Source organism: Magnolia sinica, chromosome 12 (assembly GCF_029962835.1).
Source record: "Magnolia sinica isolate HGM2019 chromosome 12, MsV1, whole genome shotgun sequence".
Lineage (NCBI taxonomy): Eukaryota > Viridiplantae > Streptophyta > Magnoliopsida > Magnoliales > Magnoliaceae > Magnolia > Magnolia sinica.
Genome location: NC_080584.1, coordinates 79,893,593 through 79,912,773, shown reverse-complemented (window position 1 = coordinate 79,912,773; position 19,181 = coordinate 79,893,593). Strand labels below are relative to the sequence as shown.

Below are 19,181 nucleotides of genomic sequence, written 5' to 3'. Positions count from 1 at the left end.
CTCAAAATGGAAAATGAGTAGTATGAAAATAAAAAGGGATAAGTAAAAAAAAATTAGGGAAAAAAATGCCCATAATGTGAACAAGTGACAAATAGCTCAACTTTAAGTGATGGTCCACAAGAGAAGAAAAAAGTTCTGCAGAATTCAAAAGATATACAGTTTAATTATGAGAAGGAAAAAAGAGGTCCTTTAATGTTCTCTTATCCTAAATAGCATGAGAGCATCAGCTGATGAATCAAGTGCATCTTTACCCAGAACAAGAAATTGATTATTAAAAGTTATCTAATAGACAAGCTTCAGTGTTCTATGAGAAGTTCCCATAGTTCTTAGGAACTCGAGGGATTAATTTCTCCACTGATCACTTCAAATGTTCACAAATTTCAACTGATTTAATCCTTTCTCACATTTCTTTTCCTTTTTTCCTAGAAGAACAAGGAAAAGATCAAAGGCAATCTCAAATAGCTGGCGGAAAGTTATGACAATGGCAATGATGGTGCCCAACAAGGAAAATGCCTGGGCCAAGAGCTTATCTAGTGAGCTTGGGTTTTCAGCATGAACAGGTGAGGCCCATGCATCAGTGATCCAATTATATGATGCTGGGTCTCAACATGGATGGTCCATGCCCTAAAAATCCCCAATGTGCATCTGCCCATGCATATACTGCAGGTGGGCCCCACATTTTCAACATATTGGTTGGCTCCACTATGAACATGACTTGGGCCAAAGCTTAGGCTAGATGTGCTTGAGAGAAATGGATGATAGGACAAATATGACCAATGTTCTGCAGTCAACATACATGAAGAACGAGGGGTGAACCTCATAATTATCATGCTGAAGCTGATTTACTAGTTTATATAACATCATTTCCACTTATAATAGAAAAATAACAAAGTACATTATTTTGAAGTATTTTATTTATTCATTGATCCACAAAAGCATAGCTTATCAACAAAATATAGCTACCATTTCAAGGAAAGAGACATCCTAAAAGTAAGCGAAGACATTGCCCATCCTGTAGCCATGAAAAGGATTCTCCAACATAGCATGTCAATCTGCCAAGACTTGCTTGCAAAGATTCTACAACATCTTTCTTTCCAGATTCACCAAAATACAATAAAAGGAAGCATCTTCCAAGACCACGTCTCCATGATAAAAAAAAGGCGCTTCACGTCTATACCACATGCAATTCGGTAATCAAGTGACAAGAGAACCAAACAAAATAGAAGAGCCTTAAAAAAGGAACTTCCACACACCTTCAGATGCCACACAATGGATATTTGTCAATTCTTCTGCCTCCTATAAAGCATATGTCAATTCTTCTGCCTCCCATAATTGAAAATTTTTAATATACACATTAGGTTAGGCCCCGCCGTGATGCATGCCAAAGCTCAGCGTATAGATCATCATTTTCATCTGAAATCAGAGAACTATAATAATTTCATACATCTATAAATCTTGTGAAATATAAGAAGATGAAATTGGTATTGAAAAAAGAGGCCCCTCCAAAAGAAGATCCATGATTCTTCAGACTGATCTAAATTAAGGGCAACCCTCTGTGAAAGAGCATACAAAATGCCTTTCCCAAGGTAGAAATAAGCCAAAAATATTGTAGAATAGAACACCATTGTATGAAAAAGCAAAAGATACCAATACAAACATACATACATACATACATGCAGGCTGGCTAAATCACTACCAAAAAAACGATCAACGGCTACGGACTATGTTAGTTTTTGGCTACGGATATAAACCGTAGCTCATATGCTATGGCTCAGATCCGTAGCTAAAAGTCAAAAAACTGCAGCTAAAAGTAACAACCTTCCCACATCCGTCCAAGCCCCTCGAGGGACTCTACGAGGCCCATTAAAAATCGTATGCTCCATCTAATACGTCTATCCGTTTTGAAAAATAATTTTAGGGCAGGATCCAAAAAATGAAGTAGATCGAATGATCAGGTGGACCACACGTTAGGAAATAGTGGAGATTAATACCTATCATTGAAAGTTGGTGTGGTTCAATTGGACAAAATATTTTGTAGATTTGTGGCAACCTTTCCTATAAAAAAAATTTCAAAATTAATGAATGGAGTGGATTTTTCAAATGCATCAATATGGGCCCCCCAAATAGAAAAAAAAATCCGTCCGTCCAGATCCCATCAAACGTGTGAACGCCGAGGGCTGGTTACGGACGGAATAATAGCTACGACTTTATGGATTTTTAGCTATGGCTTTAGACCGTAGTAAATCCGTAGCAGGTACAAAATGCGGAAAATCGCGCTCCTTTTTCTTTTCCCCCTCTCTCAATTTTTTTTTATTTCGCTCTCACGTCCGTCCCTTTCTCACTCACTCTCACGTCCGTCCCTTCCTCTCTCACTCTCAATCTCCCACTTCTCTTTTCTCTGTCTCTCTCGATCTCCGGCACCATTGTTCCTGTCCCTTTCTCCCTCTCTCTGTCTCTCTCGATCTCGATCTCCCACACCATTGTTTGAAACAGAAAAATCATCATCAGCATTCCTTAGATTGCATCGTCAGAGAGGATTTTGGTATGCGTTCTTCTCTCTCTCGATCTCCGGCCCCTTTTCTCTGTATCTCTTGATCTCCGTCACCTTGATTCATTGCAAATCAAGCCTCATCCCAATTTATTGGATGATGAGGCTTGGATGATGATGAGAAATGCTGCAATAAGTCATTGGACTGTAGTAGTCATCTAACCAATGGCATAAGAAAGGAACTGTTCACTCAAACAAGAAGCATTGGTTGACGGGCTGTAGAAGACAGAGCCTGGGGAGTGGTCATGGGATGATTAGAAATCTAATGGTGGGATTTCAAAGTGGGATGGGTTAAAAAATCAAACCTCAATCATAGCAAATGCCATGCAAGGATAGAAAGTTCTTTGTATGATTATCTGTTGCCTGTGGAGCCTTTGTTTCTGAATCTTAATTGCACAGATGGGTTTTCCGAATTTGTTTGCCTATATACACTCATGGGGTGGCACACCAGATCAATGATTTCAATTACTAGAACTCATATGAAGTGTTCTATATAGCATTTATCTTTATTTCAATTTCTAGATCAATGTTTTCAATCACTTGATTTCAATGAATATGAAATTTTTGTGGAGTTGGTTGTTAAAACATGCAGGGGAGTTGGTTGTTAAAATGTCAATGAGATGTGATTTTGTGGAGTAGTATATTTTCAGTTTGATTGTATTCTCTCTCTATCCGTTGATGGAATATACTTTCAGGGTATATTGTTGTTTGATACTCACAATAGACTACTATTTTGTTTGATGCTGCTGAAATATTAGTAAAGGGTATTGATGTCAACACCTAACCTGATTGATTTGCTTACCCTCCATTTTCCATTTTGGGCATTCTAAAGAGTACATTTGTGGTAATATTTCAAAACCCAAAATTGAAAATAGGGTGCAGCTAAATCAATTGGAACAGCCGTTAATAGAAACTCCCCTGGTTAATCCAATAACCTGCAATTGATTGCTTTCTTTCAACTCAAAAGGAATGCCATAAATTTATAGTAGCCGCATGAATCCCTACTTTTAAGGTGCTGGCCCACTTCAACCACTTATGGTCCCACTACCTCTTGTTGCAATTCTTGCTTTCTTTCATTTCTGGTAATTAAATCACATATATTCAACTCAAAGAACTTTGCTACGTCAATATAGTAGTTACACAATTAGAATAGATAGCTTGAACAGGGAACTACCTCTTGTTGCATTTTAGCTAAGTACTTCAAAACTCTTTGGTGTTTTAGTTGATTTCAAATCAAGATCATAGATTCATGTGTTTAGAATTATATTCGTGAATGAGTGAAAAATACTTATTAATTATTTTTTTGGTAAGGTGCAGGTTCAAAAAGGACCCTTTGGTTAATCGGGTTTCGCCTGTAATGGATAGGGAGTGGATAACACTAAGTTTTCCGGACCCATGTTTTATTTCAGGAATGAGAAGTTTTTTAAAGTTTGCGCGAGATCACCTTCCTGGTAGAGAAACCATTTTTTGTCCATGCACCACTTGCAGATGTGCACGTTTACCGATTTCTTATGATGATTTGGAAATACATCTAATGAAAAATGGATTCGATCCAAAATATAGGGTTTGGAACATGCATGGTGAGCATGTATCACTTGAGTGCACTGAACGTGAATCAAGTTCCCAACAATGCCATAGTGTCCCAAACTTAAATGATGTTCACAACACGATCGTTTAAGAACTCGGTGGTAATAACCTAGATAAAGTTGTCCAGGATGAGCCGAATGTGACCCCTGTAGTCGAAGGCGAATTTAGGGAAAATGAATGTAACGATTTTGAAGCAAATCTACAAGAAGCAATGACTGAGCTATACCCTGGGGCAGAAGATTTCACCGTGCTGACTTTCATTGTACAGCTTTTTAAATTAAAAGTGAACCATGGATGGAGTGAAAAAAGCTTTACAGAGCTCCTTCAACTATTAAAGAAGGTGTTGCCTTCTGGTAATAAGGCCCCAACTAATACCTACCAAGCAAAGAAGATTGTTACAAAGTTGGGTCTTGATTATGTGAAGATCCATGCTTGTCCAAATGACTGCATCTTGTACTGGAGAGAGCATGAGATGAAAACTAGTTGTCCAACTTGTAATGCTTCTAGGTTCAAGACAGAAATGGATGATGACAGAAAACAATTTCAAGTACCTGCCAAGGTGTTAAGGTATTTTCCATTAACACCAAGGCTACAAAGAATGTTCAGTGTGCCATGGTTGGCGAAAGAAATGTCCTGGCACTCAACCAAGAAATTGCAACATGAAAAGATGGAGCATCCAGCTGATTCCATTGCATGGAGGAATCTCGATGACAAGTATACCGATTTTTCAGCTGAGTCTCGTAATGTTCGATTGGGTTTGGCTACAGATGGGTTCAACCCATACGGCACTTATAGCGCTTCATATAGTTCATGGCCCGTTATGTGTGTGACGTACAACCTTCTACCTAAGCTTTGTATGAAACCTCAATTTACTATATTGACTTTGCTCATTGAGGGACCGCGACAACCGGGAAAGGATATTGACGTTTACTTACAACCATTGATTGATGAACTTCAAGACTTATGGCAGAAAGGGGTCATGACGTTCGACGCATACCATGAAAGCAATTTCAATATGCGTGCAGTTCTACTCTGGACAATCTATGACTTTCCAGCATATGGCAACGTTTTCGGTTGTAGAACCAAGGGTAAATATGGTTGTCCTGTATGTGGTCCCAACACAGATTCCTTGCGACTCAAGTATGGAAAGAAACATGTTTATATGGGCCATAGACGGTGGTTGCCAATGTTGGACCAAGCTAGAAAGGACACAAGTGCTGGCACTTATAATTAGAAAGTGGAGATACGACGACAATCGATCCGTCTGGATGGGATTGAGGTCGAAAGACAAACTGCGAACCTCAATATGCGGTGGGGGAAGTCTGGGAAGAAGAATAGAAGAGGTATTGATGGAGGCCGACAAGAGCTAATCGATGACGTTGAATCACCGTGGTTCTTCAAATGGTCTATATTATTTGATCTGGAGTATTGGAAAGATATTCCCGTGCGCCACAACCTTGATGTTATGCATGTCGAGAAAAATATATATGAAATCCTTGTCGCTTTGATGTTGAACACGCCCGGCAAAACCAAGGATGATGTTAATGCGCGCAGGGACCTGAAATGGTTGGGAATTAAGAAGCGTCTATGGCTGAAAAAGAGTAATGGCAAGACGATTCAGAAACAAGGTCCTTTCTGTCTAAGAAAAGAAGAGAAAAAGCTTTTCATTCAGACTTTACATAATCTGCGTGTTCCTATTGGTTTTAGTGTGAACTGGAAGACCATTGTAATGGAAGATTGCATGGATTTAAAGGGAATGAAGTCTCATTCTTATCATGTATTGATGCAACATCTACTCCCGGTTCTTATCCAACATGCATTCAAGGATAGGAAGGTCATTCGTCCTATAATTATAAGCTTTTGCACCTTCTTTAATGCCTTGTGCTCGTCAACCATAGACCTTCAAACGCTCATTACTCTCGAGAGGGGCATGGCTAGGACGTTATGTCAGCTTGAGATTATATGCCCTCCATCGATATTTGTCATGATGATGCATCTTACCATCCACTTGGCATACGAGGCTCGCATATGTGGTCCTGTATACTATCGATGGATGTATCCATTCGAAAGGTACGCTATGAACTTAGTAAGAGTAAATAGGTGAAACGTCTAAAGATGCATGTATATGTAATGTATCATTATTTTTGTCAGGTTCATGAAGATATTGAAGGCTTATGTCCGTAACAAGACGCGACCTGAGGGTTGCATTGCAGAACAATACATCCAAGAGGAGACGGTTATATACTGCAACCAATACAGAGGAAAACATAAAACAAGCCTCTTGGAAAAGCTGGAAAAACATTTTGATGGAGTCATTCCAAAACCACAAAAGTTACAAGAAATTACTGACGATAATTCTAATGATGACAATGTTGGTCCAGTAGGTTCGAGTCAAAGTGTTATCCTAATGGGTATCGAATATGAACAAGCTCGTACTTGGGTCATGAAGAGTCATCCCAGCTATGATGCGTGGGAAGGGTATGTACTTTTAGCTCATATATATCTTCTTTACTTTATGCAATTTCAATATAACATTGGTATCGAATAACCCACAGGAAGTACAAAGATTTCTTGCAACGATGCTACAGGAGGACTAACAAGGTGCCTAGCGAGGATGAATTCATACCTTGGTTGAAGAGACAAACAGAGTTCAACGAATCTAACGAAGAAGAATTCAAAGATATAGTGAGAGGACCTCTAGCTTTTGCTACGCAATACAATAAGTATTGTATTAATGGTTTCCTTTTTGTCACTAAGGAATATGAGGAGAATAAAACGAACCAAAATAGTGGGGTTATGACAGAGGGTATGACCACTTTCCGATCTAGTGCTAAGGATATAAATACAGTGGATGAAAATCAACCTTACTATGGAGTCCTTCATAGAATTATCCAATTGGAGTACCGTACAGGGTATAAGCCCATCCTATTTAAGTGTGATTGGGTGAAGGTGACACATCATGGTGTTGCTGTTGATGTTGAAGCGAATCTGAGATTAGTAAATTTATCTAGTCTTTATAGTTCAGACAAAGTGGGTGACGAGCCGTTCATCCTCGCGGAGCATGCCGTACAAGTTTTCTACTCCAAAGATCATAAAAATCCTAAATGGCATGTGGTCTTAGAGGTTCCAAAAAAGATTTTTGTCAAAGAGGAGACATGCCTTCTATCAGAACGATTGAAGGTTGTAACTGATGCTGATGCAGGACCTGATCTCACCACCTTAGCAAATGCCGATGAGTTGATATTCAATGAACCTGAAGAAGTCAGCGTTGTAGTTAAGAAAACAAAGAAAAGAAAGCGATCAAGGAGAATCTATTGAATTCTTTGTATTTTTAAACCATGTAACAAAATGATATATATCGAAGGAAATATAATGAAGGTATGGATAATATAGTGAATTGTTTGTGCTTTATCTGTTATCTAAATTGTTTCTTAACTATTAGGGTTTTTTTTTCTATTAGCATATAAATAAGCACATGGACTCACAGCCAGAGGCATTGGTTGCAAATGCAAGCAACACCAAAGGTAACAAGATAGTTCTCATTAATTAGATATGTAGATTTCATTTTTCTTATATATTGGCGGTAATCAACGATGTTTATATATAGTTATTATTCTTTTTTATGTAGATGTGCCAGCTTCTTCTTCATCTAGAAAGAGAGGCCCTACTAAGGGTGCTTCTTTACATGTGCAACCTGATAGGAAAAAAGTCCTTAAGACAAATGAATTCGGGCAACCGAATGAGGACAGTCTCAATCACAAAGACTTTGCATCGCATATCGGTGTCCTAGCCCGTGCTCATATCCCGATCATATACGAGGACTTTCGCCAGGTGCCTTGTGCACACATTCAAAAGGTTATAGAAACATTGTCACTGTTTTATGAGTTTAAGGGTCAAAGTTGGGATGCAGGTGTTTGGTACATAACACAACGCATCAATGAAATATGGAGAAATTATAAAAAAAGGTTGACTAAACAATATATAAAAAACAACGATCCTATAGTTGTTAGAGATAGTCCTGCCCCCCCAGGTGTCCCTATGGAGGATTGGAGGACCTTTGTGGATCAACACAACACCGAGCAATTCAAGAGAGTAAGTGCAAGGAATAAAGTCAATCGGGCAAAGCAAAAAGGACCTGCGTGTCTTGGGAGGCGCAACATGGCTGTTACTCGCCATCAGATGGTATGTATATAAAGATAGGTATTATAGTTTAAAATTAAATTTAATTTTGATCTAATTAACTCTATTAATGATGTGTATTTGACGATATGTTATGTGCCAAAGGCGATGGAGAGGAATCTTACCTCTGATGCCAAGATAGGTAGAGGTGATGTCTACTTAAGAGCCCATACGAGCAAGGACAAAGTCGTCCAGTATCCTGACCTTGTTGTAAGTGCACCCCTCTTACCACTAACTAGTACCATTATGAAATGTCATTATATAACTTTAAATTATTTTACGTTTATTTGTATTAATTTTGTCACAGCAAAAACTAGATGAGCTTTATAGTAGCAATCCTGCTTCTAAGATGACCGGCGTTGACGATGCCCTTACACAGGTACTAATAAAGTTTTAAAATTACTTAAGTTTTACGGTAATTATGAATTTCCTAATAACTTGATTTGCAATATTTTACAGTTGGTTGGTTCTGATAGTAGAGGATGAATGCGTGGTCTGGGTTGCTCGATAAGCAAAACAGGACTGAAGAAGTCAACCCCTGCCCGTTCAAAGCTACATAATATGGCAAAAGAAAGAGAAGGCCTAGCGCAGGAGATATTAGAGATAAAGAAATCATTGATTGATATAAAGTCCTGGGTGGGTATGCATCAAGAGGCACAGTCTGGTCAAAACCTCCCATCACCACCAGTGGCTAAATCTACTCAGGGATCATCGGTATGCAATTATAATTTCGCTAATGTAATAAGCTTGCAATTATATTATAAATGCTAATAATACTAACGCCATTTTATGTGTACATGTAGCCGGATACGATATATATTGGTAAGAAATGCGAGTTGCTTGGTTGGGGCTTACGTGGTGTTGTTGCTCGTGGTCAAGTACACGAAGTTAGTCCAAATGTAGTTGTCCATTGTGAGCCATTAGCAGAGGGAGCTTTTGTTGTTATCCTAACTGAGATTATACACCCTGATGCTCCTTTGTGGAAAGAAGATGGATTCGCATCTACACTTGGAGAGGCCGGTCCGGGATCACTTGTGCAATGGGGGAAGCAATCAATGAGATTCCTATAATTTGAACAAATATAGTACTATATAATTGAACATATAGTAATTTGGCTTAAGTGGGTTTTGGTTGGGGCTTACATGATGCTGTTTTTTGGCTTAAGTCGTTACTCTATATGATGTTTGGCCTAAGTAGTTACTCTACATGATGTTTGGCTTTTTTTTTTTTTTTTTTGGTACTCTATAGTTCATCGATATTTATAGTCTGCTTGAATTTTGCACTATATATTTGAATATATTTATAGTCTTAGGCTCCATTTGGTCATCACATTGGTGTTTATGAATGTAAATTTATCTCAAACCAAATGGAGCTTAAGCCCTTTTTTAACTCCGCCAATGCAACTCCTTGCATTGCCGGTCCCAAGCCCGGGTAAAGGAGGAGGGGGAAGGGCTTCAAGGTGAGTTTTATCATTATTTTTTTTTTCATTTTTTGAAGCTGTTATAGCTTTTGAGTTTATTTTTGCTTGCAGGCTGGCAGATTTGCTCGCATATGTTGGCATATGGCCTTACAATTCTTAGAGGTACGCATGGAACTTAACAGGATCATTGGCCTATAAGTTCATTCATGTTGTATCTTATGATTTTACATCCAGTGGATTATGATGTTTATGGAGACACTCTGTTTTTGAAAATTTTGTTTGGTCATTTTAATGATTTTGAGAAATTGAAACCCGTGTAAATAGAATAAATATGAAATCTAATTGCAAGGACAATTGAGAACTCCCTAACTAAAATTTTCTTATTTCAGGCACTTGTTGTCCTCATGCATGATATGGGTCCAAACTGGGAGCTGATAAGTGATGCTATCAACAGTACCCTGCAGTTCAAGGTGAAGTTGTATTTGGATCTTTTTCTTTGGTTATACTAGGAGCACAGTAACTTATAGTGATCTAAGGGAGCTGGAGCATTTTCTGAGTATGGAGCACAGTAATTTCATATTATTTACGAATTACTGGAATATGAAGGACAGCTTATTAAATGTGTTGACACGCTTGGCCGTATTGAAAATGATACTATTTAAAGTTAGAAAATGAGTTTCCAATGGTGGAAATCTAAGGAGCAAATTGTATGCTGAATATTTGCTGCTAGAAGTGCAATATGAAGACATTATTACAGTATTTTTAATGTCTGTTTAAAGTCACAAGCCTCACATTTATTTTAATGTCTGTAACTTGCAGAATGAAGGTCTCAAACACCGAGTGTTTGAGTGTTCCTTGGCTGACCTTCAGGCTGATGAGGATCAGTCCTACAGGATTTTACAACCGACAAATTAAGATCGCTAGTCCGTAAGTGGCAAACCTTGATCGAGGCGCATGTACCAAGTCATGTATGAGCTGCGCATCTATTCTCTTGAGAAGGCAACGTAAGGCTAAACCTCTCACTTGCCTATACACTAAAATCATCTCAATATTATCACTTACATGTTCAAATCACCTCAATGTTCTCTCCATGATATTTTTCTATTCTTTTTGGATCTATAGCTTTGGGTCGGTGCTTGCATCAAGGGCAATCAGAGCAGCTCACTGTTTGACTTCCATTCAGGTTAGATGCTTTTTGAAGATTGCTGTGAAATGTTGCTGTGTGCCATTATATCTATCAGTTCCCTTTATTTGCAGCCCACAATCTTGAACAGATATTCCCATCACTTCTCACTCTTGTTTACCAGTTGTGGAACCTCTTAATCTCTATTATGTGCATTGTTCTATTCCTGCACACCTCTAAAAAAAATTGTACTGTAACTGCACGTATTCAATACACATTGTGCATGTGCACACACACATGTACACCTAAACTGCACAATCACCCATGTCTGTCAGTTTATCATCCTTTTTAGCTAGAAGTTACCCTCCTTCAATGATGCCTGCATTGACAACAAGCTCATGTATTCGGACAATTAAGCCATAATTTTTTGAACATCATCTAGGGCATTGTGGTTCGTGGGGGTCATGTTCAGCTCAATTGGCTAGACCAAAAATTACAAAATAAAAATGAAGCATCTAAGAGAGAGTTTGGACAGGTAGAATGAAACATAATTCATCGTCTTCTTGTCATTCTGATCCTTTGCTGAGGCTACCGGTCAGTGCAAATAGTCTTCTTATTCCTCGTTGTTTTACCCAGAATCCTCACCTTGTCATCCCTTGTCACTGTTTACAAAAACCCTTCTATTAGAGGATATTAAAAAGGTCCATCTCTATTCTTCTGCCTTGAAACTCTGAATCATGAAGATTTCGATGGTCTTATGGCTTGTTTCTGGTGTTTGAAGCACATGAAACAGAAACACTTGGCTTCTGGGATCCTTTATCTTTCAGTCTAAAAACACCCTTAACCCTTCTGTATTCTTTGTGTAAGACCCGTATTCTAGCCCGTACCGTCCCATAGGCTTCCATGGTCCTGGTAGAATTCCGGCGACCCGCGATCTTTTATTGGCAGTTGCGCGCAACCCCGAGTGGTATCCCATATTCCAGAGTCAGCTCGACCCGAGACCTATACCCTTGCGACCGCGCAGTTGCTGCGATTCCGACGCCGCGTCTCGCTCGCCGAGGCGATACTCAGGCCAGGAAATGTGGGCCCGCGTTCGGTTCCAGAAAAACACTGCGCGTCACAATTTCCAAGAGAATCTCTAGCCTAAATGTCACATCAATCATTAATCAAGTCTAAGTACACAACCTTACTTAGCCACTCCCTTTTCACCAACAAGGCATGACACCCACTTCTTTTTCACCCAAAAGTCAACATGCACCATCCCTCTCTCCCATCACCCATCTCTTTCTCACTCCTCTCTCTCTCTCATTCTCTCTCTCATTTTTCCCAAGCATGGAACCGTCCATGGCATTCCATGGGAGAGAAACTAGTGTGGTCCCCTTCCTACCACTCAATCCAACCCTTGGATCATCATCTCAACCGTCGAAATTGTTCTCTTGGGGTTCTAGATTGCATAGGCAGAAGAAGGAATAGAAGATCAAATGTGGGTGCTCATTTCCTTCTCCTTCTCGTTTTTTTGTGATGTGTGGCCCACTTGGATGAACCCCACCTTGAGGTATGTTTTATCCAAACCGTACAAGTCATGTGGACTTTATCTTATAATGGTGGGAACAAATAAATATCAAGTTGATTCAATTATGGTGGGCCACGTTCATGTGGGACCTACCTTGGTGACACGTGGGCCACCTACACGTGGGACCCACCATGATGATTGTGTTATATTCAGACAGTCCACGTCCAGGGGACGCTGGATAGGGAGTGCTAACGTGGTGTGCGTGTACTGACATGGTGGTGCACTAACAACCAAAGAGAGGAAGAAGAATAGTATTTTAAGGTGGGCCACTCATGTAGGCCCCACCTTGATGTATGTAATAAATCCATGCCGTCCATTTCACTTCTCAGCCCATTTTAGGCGTTGAGCCAAAATATGAGACTGATCTGACAATCATGGGGGCCTTATCATAGGGAATAGTGGTATTACCATTGAAACTCACTTTGACCCTCCTATTCACCAAAAACACAATGCATATTGGTATCATTTGGTCAATCATGGGCCGTAGAATACAATGAATGGGTCGGATCGATCTAAAGTGGACCCTACCCCAGAAATCTCTAAAATTCTTTAAAAAAAATATATATATATAGGCAGCAGCTGTTGCTGCCGCCGCTGACACAACGCAGCACCAGGGTCCTGCACTGGCGGGCGTAAAAACGGACTGGGCCTCACGGCCCAGCTGTGGGCCCCACCGTGACGTGTTTCGAACATCAACACCGTGCATTGGGTGGACCCTTGTGGCAGTGACACCCCTGTCAAAAATCAACTGTATACGGAACTCAGGTGGGCCATACCATCTAAAATCATGTGATAACATGCCTAAAAATATAAAATCATCTGGTGGGGCCTTCTTGAGTTTTGGATGTGATTGAAACTTGGTATGGACCCCTAATTATATGGGACACCTATAATGGACGGAGTGGATCTGATTAATGTGGGTCCCACATAGTATAAAAAAAAAAAAGAAAAAAAAATATGCATGCATGTACATTGACGTCCAGACTCTCTAGACGTCTAACGTTAAGTAGGGAGGGTCCCATTGGCCCCAATGGTGGACCCTACCATGATGTATGTTCTACATCTATGCCATTCATTTAATAGGTCCCCCTTTTTGATACGTTGGTTCTAAAAATCGGTCATAAAAAGTTCTTGTATGACCCACACCATCACCTTTCAGGCGGTGGTATGTCAAGCCACATGGAATCAACTGCTGGGGTCCACATGCAGCTTGGATCCACCTGAAACTCGGTTTGGACCCTTAAATTGGTGGGACACACACAATGAGTGGGTAAGATTTGTGAACTACATCACGGTGGACCCCCAGGACCACATAACCATACCAAAAAATAAAATTTGGTGGACAAATAAATATTACAGTGGGCTAAAGGCCCAAGTGACCTTATAAACTGGTTGTATGGTAAGTAAACATTGCAGTGGGCCCCTGGCCCATGCGACTTTATCAACAGATTGGATGCAAGTAAACATTCCAGTGGGTCCCATGATCGTGTGACCCTATCATCAGGTTGAAAAAAAAATAATAAATAAAAAAAATAAAAAAAAATGCTGTAGTGGGCCCCATGTCTGTATGACCTTATCAACAAGTTGGATGCAAATAAATATTACAGTGGGCCTTAGGCCCATGTGACCCTATGACCAGTTTGGATAAAATAATAATAATAAACATCATGTTGGCCCCAGTTTGGATGGACAGTATGTTGGGCCCTAGGTTGGGTGGAAAGTAAACATTTTGGTGGGTCTTGCTTAAGACCCATTCATGTATGTTTTGTGTCCACAATTGTGGACCTCCATCACAGAATATGTGACTTATCTATACCTTCCATCCCTATGGGACCCACCATGATGCATGTGTTTCATCCAACCGTCCAACCATTTTTAGAAAATGATTTTTAGGTTTGGGACGAAAATAAGACAGATTTATTTATCAAGTAGACCATAGTGCACGGTGAGGATTGAACGACTATCTTTGAAATCTTTGAGATCTTAAGATTAGATTGAATGAGAAATAAACGTCATGGTGGGCCTTGGAAATTTTAGTAGTGGAAATCATTATCACCATTTATATTTGAGTGTGGCTCATTTGATATACACGTGGCCATGTGGTGTGGCCCACTTACCATATTTATGGCCCATTGTTAAGGCCCACCTTGTTATATACGAGGTCCCTGTGATGCGGCCCATTAGATGTATTTGGGGCTCATGGGTCGAGGCCCAATATGATGTATAGAAGGACCTTTTCAATGTGTGATTCCGCCATGATAAATGCATTGTATACCCGCACCGTCTACCCGACTTGATGGCGCAGGGCCCACTTGCTGCATGTGCTGGGCCTGCCTACACTGTACAGGTCCACCATGCTGTGTGTACTTCACCCACACCGTCCACTTGTGCGGCCCGCCTAGATGTTTCTATTTGGTATCCACCCCGTTCATAATGTTGGGATAGTGCTGGACAATGTTTGGTTGGTGCTGATTTACATGGATATGTTTGTACCAGTGCTAATCATCATACGTGGGCCATGGGTGTAGTGATACACATATTATACCTACAACTATTGAAATGATTTTTGGTGCGGCCCATGTAAAGAGGCCCACCTTGATGTATTAGTGCGGCCCATTGTGACGCATTTCTGGCCGTATGGCGTGGCCTATCGTGATATATTTTCGATCCATTTATTGAGGCCCGACTTGAATTGCATGAGGCCCATTAGTGCGGCCCAATGATGCGACCCACCATGATGTGTATATTAGGCCCAAAGGTAAGGCCCAATGTATCGACCCACCATGATGTGTAGGCCCACGTGCTATATGTGTAAGGCCCACCTGTGATAACTGTTTGAGGCCCACTTGTTGGATATTTGGGCCCATCTTATGTTTGACTCTATGTGGACCACTCCTTGGGAGCAATGTTGGTTAAATGTCCACATTGCTGGGCAGTGATGGTTAGATGTCCACATTGTGACCCTTCCTTAGGCCTTATCAGGCCCATTCTCATCATTCTCTTAGTGGGTCAACCCAAATAAGTGGGCCCCATTTACTATGGACGGATGGCTCCATGCTACCAGATTTGATATAGCCATGGCTGAGGGTTGATATTTATATTATGATTGATCAGATGCTCATCTATGGACCCAGTCTTGTCTATGTGACCAGTCATCGGTGTTGATTATCGATGCTGATTGTCGATGCTAATTATCGATGTAGATTATCGGTGTCGATTTGTCGAGGTCGATTGTATTGGCCGTTTCCGGTTGTCGAGGCCGATTCTGAGTATCGAATTCGATTGCCAAGGCCGATTGTCGAGACCTACATGATGTATATGTGACCTGTAGTTGAGGGCCATTGTGATATGTATTAAGCCTATGATGCATGGTCCATTTAATGTATTCAAGACCCATGTGTAGGGCCCACATGTCCTGTGTTTGAGGCCCATGGGCAAGGCCCATTGTGATGTATTCATGGCCCATGGGCAAGGCCCATTGTGATATGTATTAGACCCAGGAGCAGGGTCCACCTGTTGTGTATATGTAGCCCTTGAGTAAGACCCATTGTGTTGTATATTAGGCCCTTGTTGAGGCTGTGGGCCCATTATAAGTTTGACTCTATGTAGGTCATTCCTTGGGGGCAATGTTGGTTAAATGTCCACATGGTCGAGGTCGATTATCAATGCTGGTTGTGGATACCGGTTATGAGTATGTGTCAGCATAGCATCATGATACATGCCCATGCGCATCATCTGCATGCTTGTTATGAGAGGTGGTTGATCATTGCATATGTCATTGAGCATGTTGTTATGAGACTCCCTAATAGGTGGAGGTTATCTCACATGAGCACGCGGTATGTGCAGGACTGATGCATGACTGGATTGTATGACTCATGCATCTCGCATTATGATTACTGTATGCCCTAGCGACATCAGGGCCGTAGCCTCCACAGACATATCGTGGATGGCCAAATAGGACACCGAAAATATTTGGTTCTAGCATACGGGCACCATAGATGTCCCTGGGTGAAAATCCCTAAACCTCCGTGGCCAGGAGACGCCCCAACGTCGAGACCGAGTGGATACATGAGCGCCCGAGTGCCGAATACCAGGAGGCCGCGTCTCCCACTGTGTCGTGGTCGGTTGGGAGGGGGTGTGGCCTTACTCGCCCGAGGGTAGGGGGCAATACTAGGCTGAGTTTGACCAACTCGTGAATGGGTCCGCTATCGACGTGCCGGATAGGTATTGGCAGATTATTGGCAAGGCGGATAGTGAGGTTTCTTATGCTCACTTGGACTGTGCGGATGGGAGAGCGGCAGTGCCATTTGGAGTGTACTAAACCCCGGTGATGATCCTAGAGATGAACTGTACTGATATGTGGATTTAGTGAGTAGGAGTTGCATACTCATTCATGCATTCATTCATTCACTATCCACTCGGGTTGGTGGTGCGCAACTATTTGTTATGAGTGCTTTCGCAATGGCCAGGATTTCGGTTGGGGCGCGCGACTAACCTGAGATCAGGAGTTTACCACATTGAGTCTAACTATCCAAATTTAGGTATGGGACTGGTTTGGATAGAAGTCCCTTGTGATGGACCCCATAGCCTATGATACTACGTACCATCATCTCGACTTCACACTCCAATATGGTCATTCCATTCGCACTGCATATTGCAGAACATTCGCGGCATATGGCATTTTGGGCTATTGTGTCTCTGCATTTATATGGTTTAGGTACGGCTGATGCTATTTGTGTTACTCATTAGGAATGTATATTGTATTGTATCCTCTGCATCTGATATTTAGCTATCTATGATTCCTCATTTGCATAGTAGTTTTATATTGCATATTCTGACATTGATTGACTAATGGACTTTCCGTATTTTTGTTTACTCTGTTATCGTATGATCTTGTCAATATTCCTGCTTACTCTGATAATTCATGATTTTATCAACATTTCTGCTTATTCCGATATTGTATGAATTATGGATTACCAGTATTTCTGGTCTTATATGATGATGTCATTATGTCGAATACTTGGCACTTACCTTCTACGCACTTACACCACCCTCTAAGCTTTCTATAAGCTTATGCACGATAGATGGTGCAGGCGATGTTAGGTTGCAGCAATGTTGAGCTTGGAGCGTGCGGCGGTCTTCCAGAGCTTGGTTTTTAATTATGTATTTCCTTTCAGTATTGTACCCAAATGATTCTATTAGTGGATATGTGATGATGATGTTGCCTTGGTGAATTGGGTAATCTTGTGGTTATGCTTATTACGGGTTAAATGTATATACAAAAAAAAAAACCCTCCTTGTAGGACCCCAGGATCGGAATCTGGCATATGAACACTAGGAGCCGAGAAGGGGGTACTACGGAGGCTGTCAGCACCGGATTCGACAATCGGGATTCCTGTGAATCCGATTTCAGGGTTTGGGGCGTGACACTTTGAATCTGGTTTTTTTTTTTTTTTTTTTTTTTAATATCTTGACAAAAAGAGAATACCGATTCTCTGAAGTTAACCACTGACCTGTCAGTTCTTCTTCTTCTCCTTCTTGGAAAGGGACGATGAGAGATTATCCCATATCCTTCTATACATAGGTAAAAACCAAAAAATGGAGATTCCTTGAGGCCCAAAATCCAAAATGTCTTGCACATTTCATCCCTTGAAATTCTATGGAATGTGTAGCTACCTGATTGAGAACTTGTCACTAATGATGGCTTATATATATTTGCAGCAAAACGAATCTGTCACTAATGATGGCTTTCAGGTTAGACAGAAGTGTCTATGGCCCTCAGACCTAAGAATATGTTTTTATACGTGTGGCAGGCCCGTGAGATTTATTTATTTTTTGCTAGTTACGTTGTTTGTCGAAGATCCTGAAATTTGATATGGTTACAGGAATTTGCAACCCCAAACAAATCACTGTTCCAAAATTGAAAGCCTATGAAGGTAAGTTGTGTACACATCCCTTTTGTACACAGCTATTTACTAGTTAGCTTTGTATCCCTGCTAGGTGTAAAAATGAAAGTATTGGCTATGTGCTGTAGGTACGATCTGCTACACTCGACACATGGCTTCCAGAACCAGTTGCATTTATTCAAAGTAAGCATGCAGAACACTTCTCAGCCTTCTTTATGAGCTTTTTAATTGTCGCAAATCTGCCTACCAATGAGGACAGCTTCTTAGCCTTCTTTATATTGATTTTAATATTGGTCTTACTCTTTTGGTTGTATGCAGCAATGGGAAATGAGAAGTCATAAATCAGATTACTTTCTTGAATTTCTCTATTTTGAAGTTTTGTAGCTAAAAATCTTTGTTTTTTCCAACCTAACTATAGGAGATTCAGGCAAAAAGAGCTCTTCAGAACTCTGTATTTCTAGCTGTAAGCAGAGTTTGGAATTTTATTCTGTGGAAAATAGGATTTTTTTTTTTGAGACTTACAATTCCTGTTCGATAGCATACTGGGTTAGAACATGAGCAAACCGATCAGTAGCTTGACCTGTTTGATGCAGCATTACACGGCAACCTGTTCGATAGCATACTGGGTTTTGAACTTATTGCAGGTACGATCTTGCTCTGATCCTTGGTTTACACACATTTTGAACTTACTGAGATGTGGTTACAAAATTTAAGTACAGTAGTTATTTGATTTAAAAGAATTACACTGTTTACATTTGGGACAACAGATAGGAATGTTATCTCTTTACAGTTAGTTTACAAGAATATGTTATAGTTTGTTTTCCATAATTTTTTAGTACTTGGGC

The 19,181-nt window shown here is 40.5% G+C and overlaps 1 long non-coding RNA gene across 1 annotated transcript; it reads left to right on the top strand.

The window, feature by feature from the left end:
* The first annotated feature begins 8,810 nt into the window (after positions 1-8,810).
* Positions 8,811-10,367, top strand: LOC131221850 (uncharacterized). Its single transcript, XR_009159622.1, has 3 exons — positions 8,811-9,028; positions 9,118-9,896; positions 10,124-10,367. It is a non-coding gene; the product is annotated as an uncharacterized LOC131221850 (long non-coding RNA).
* The last annotated feature ends 8,814 nt before the right edge of the window (positions 10,368-19,181 follow it).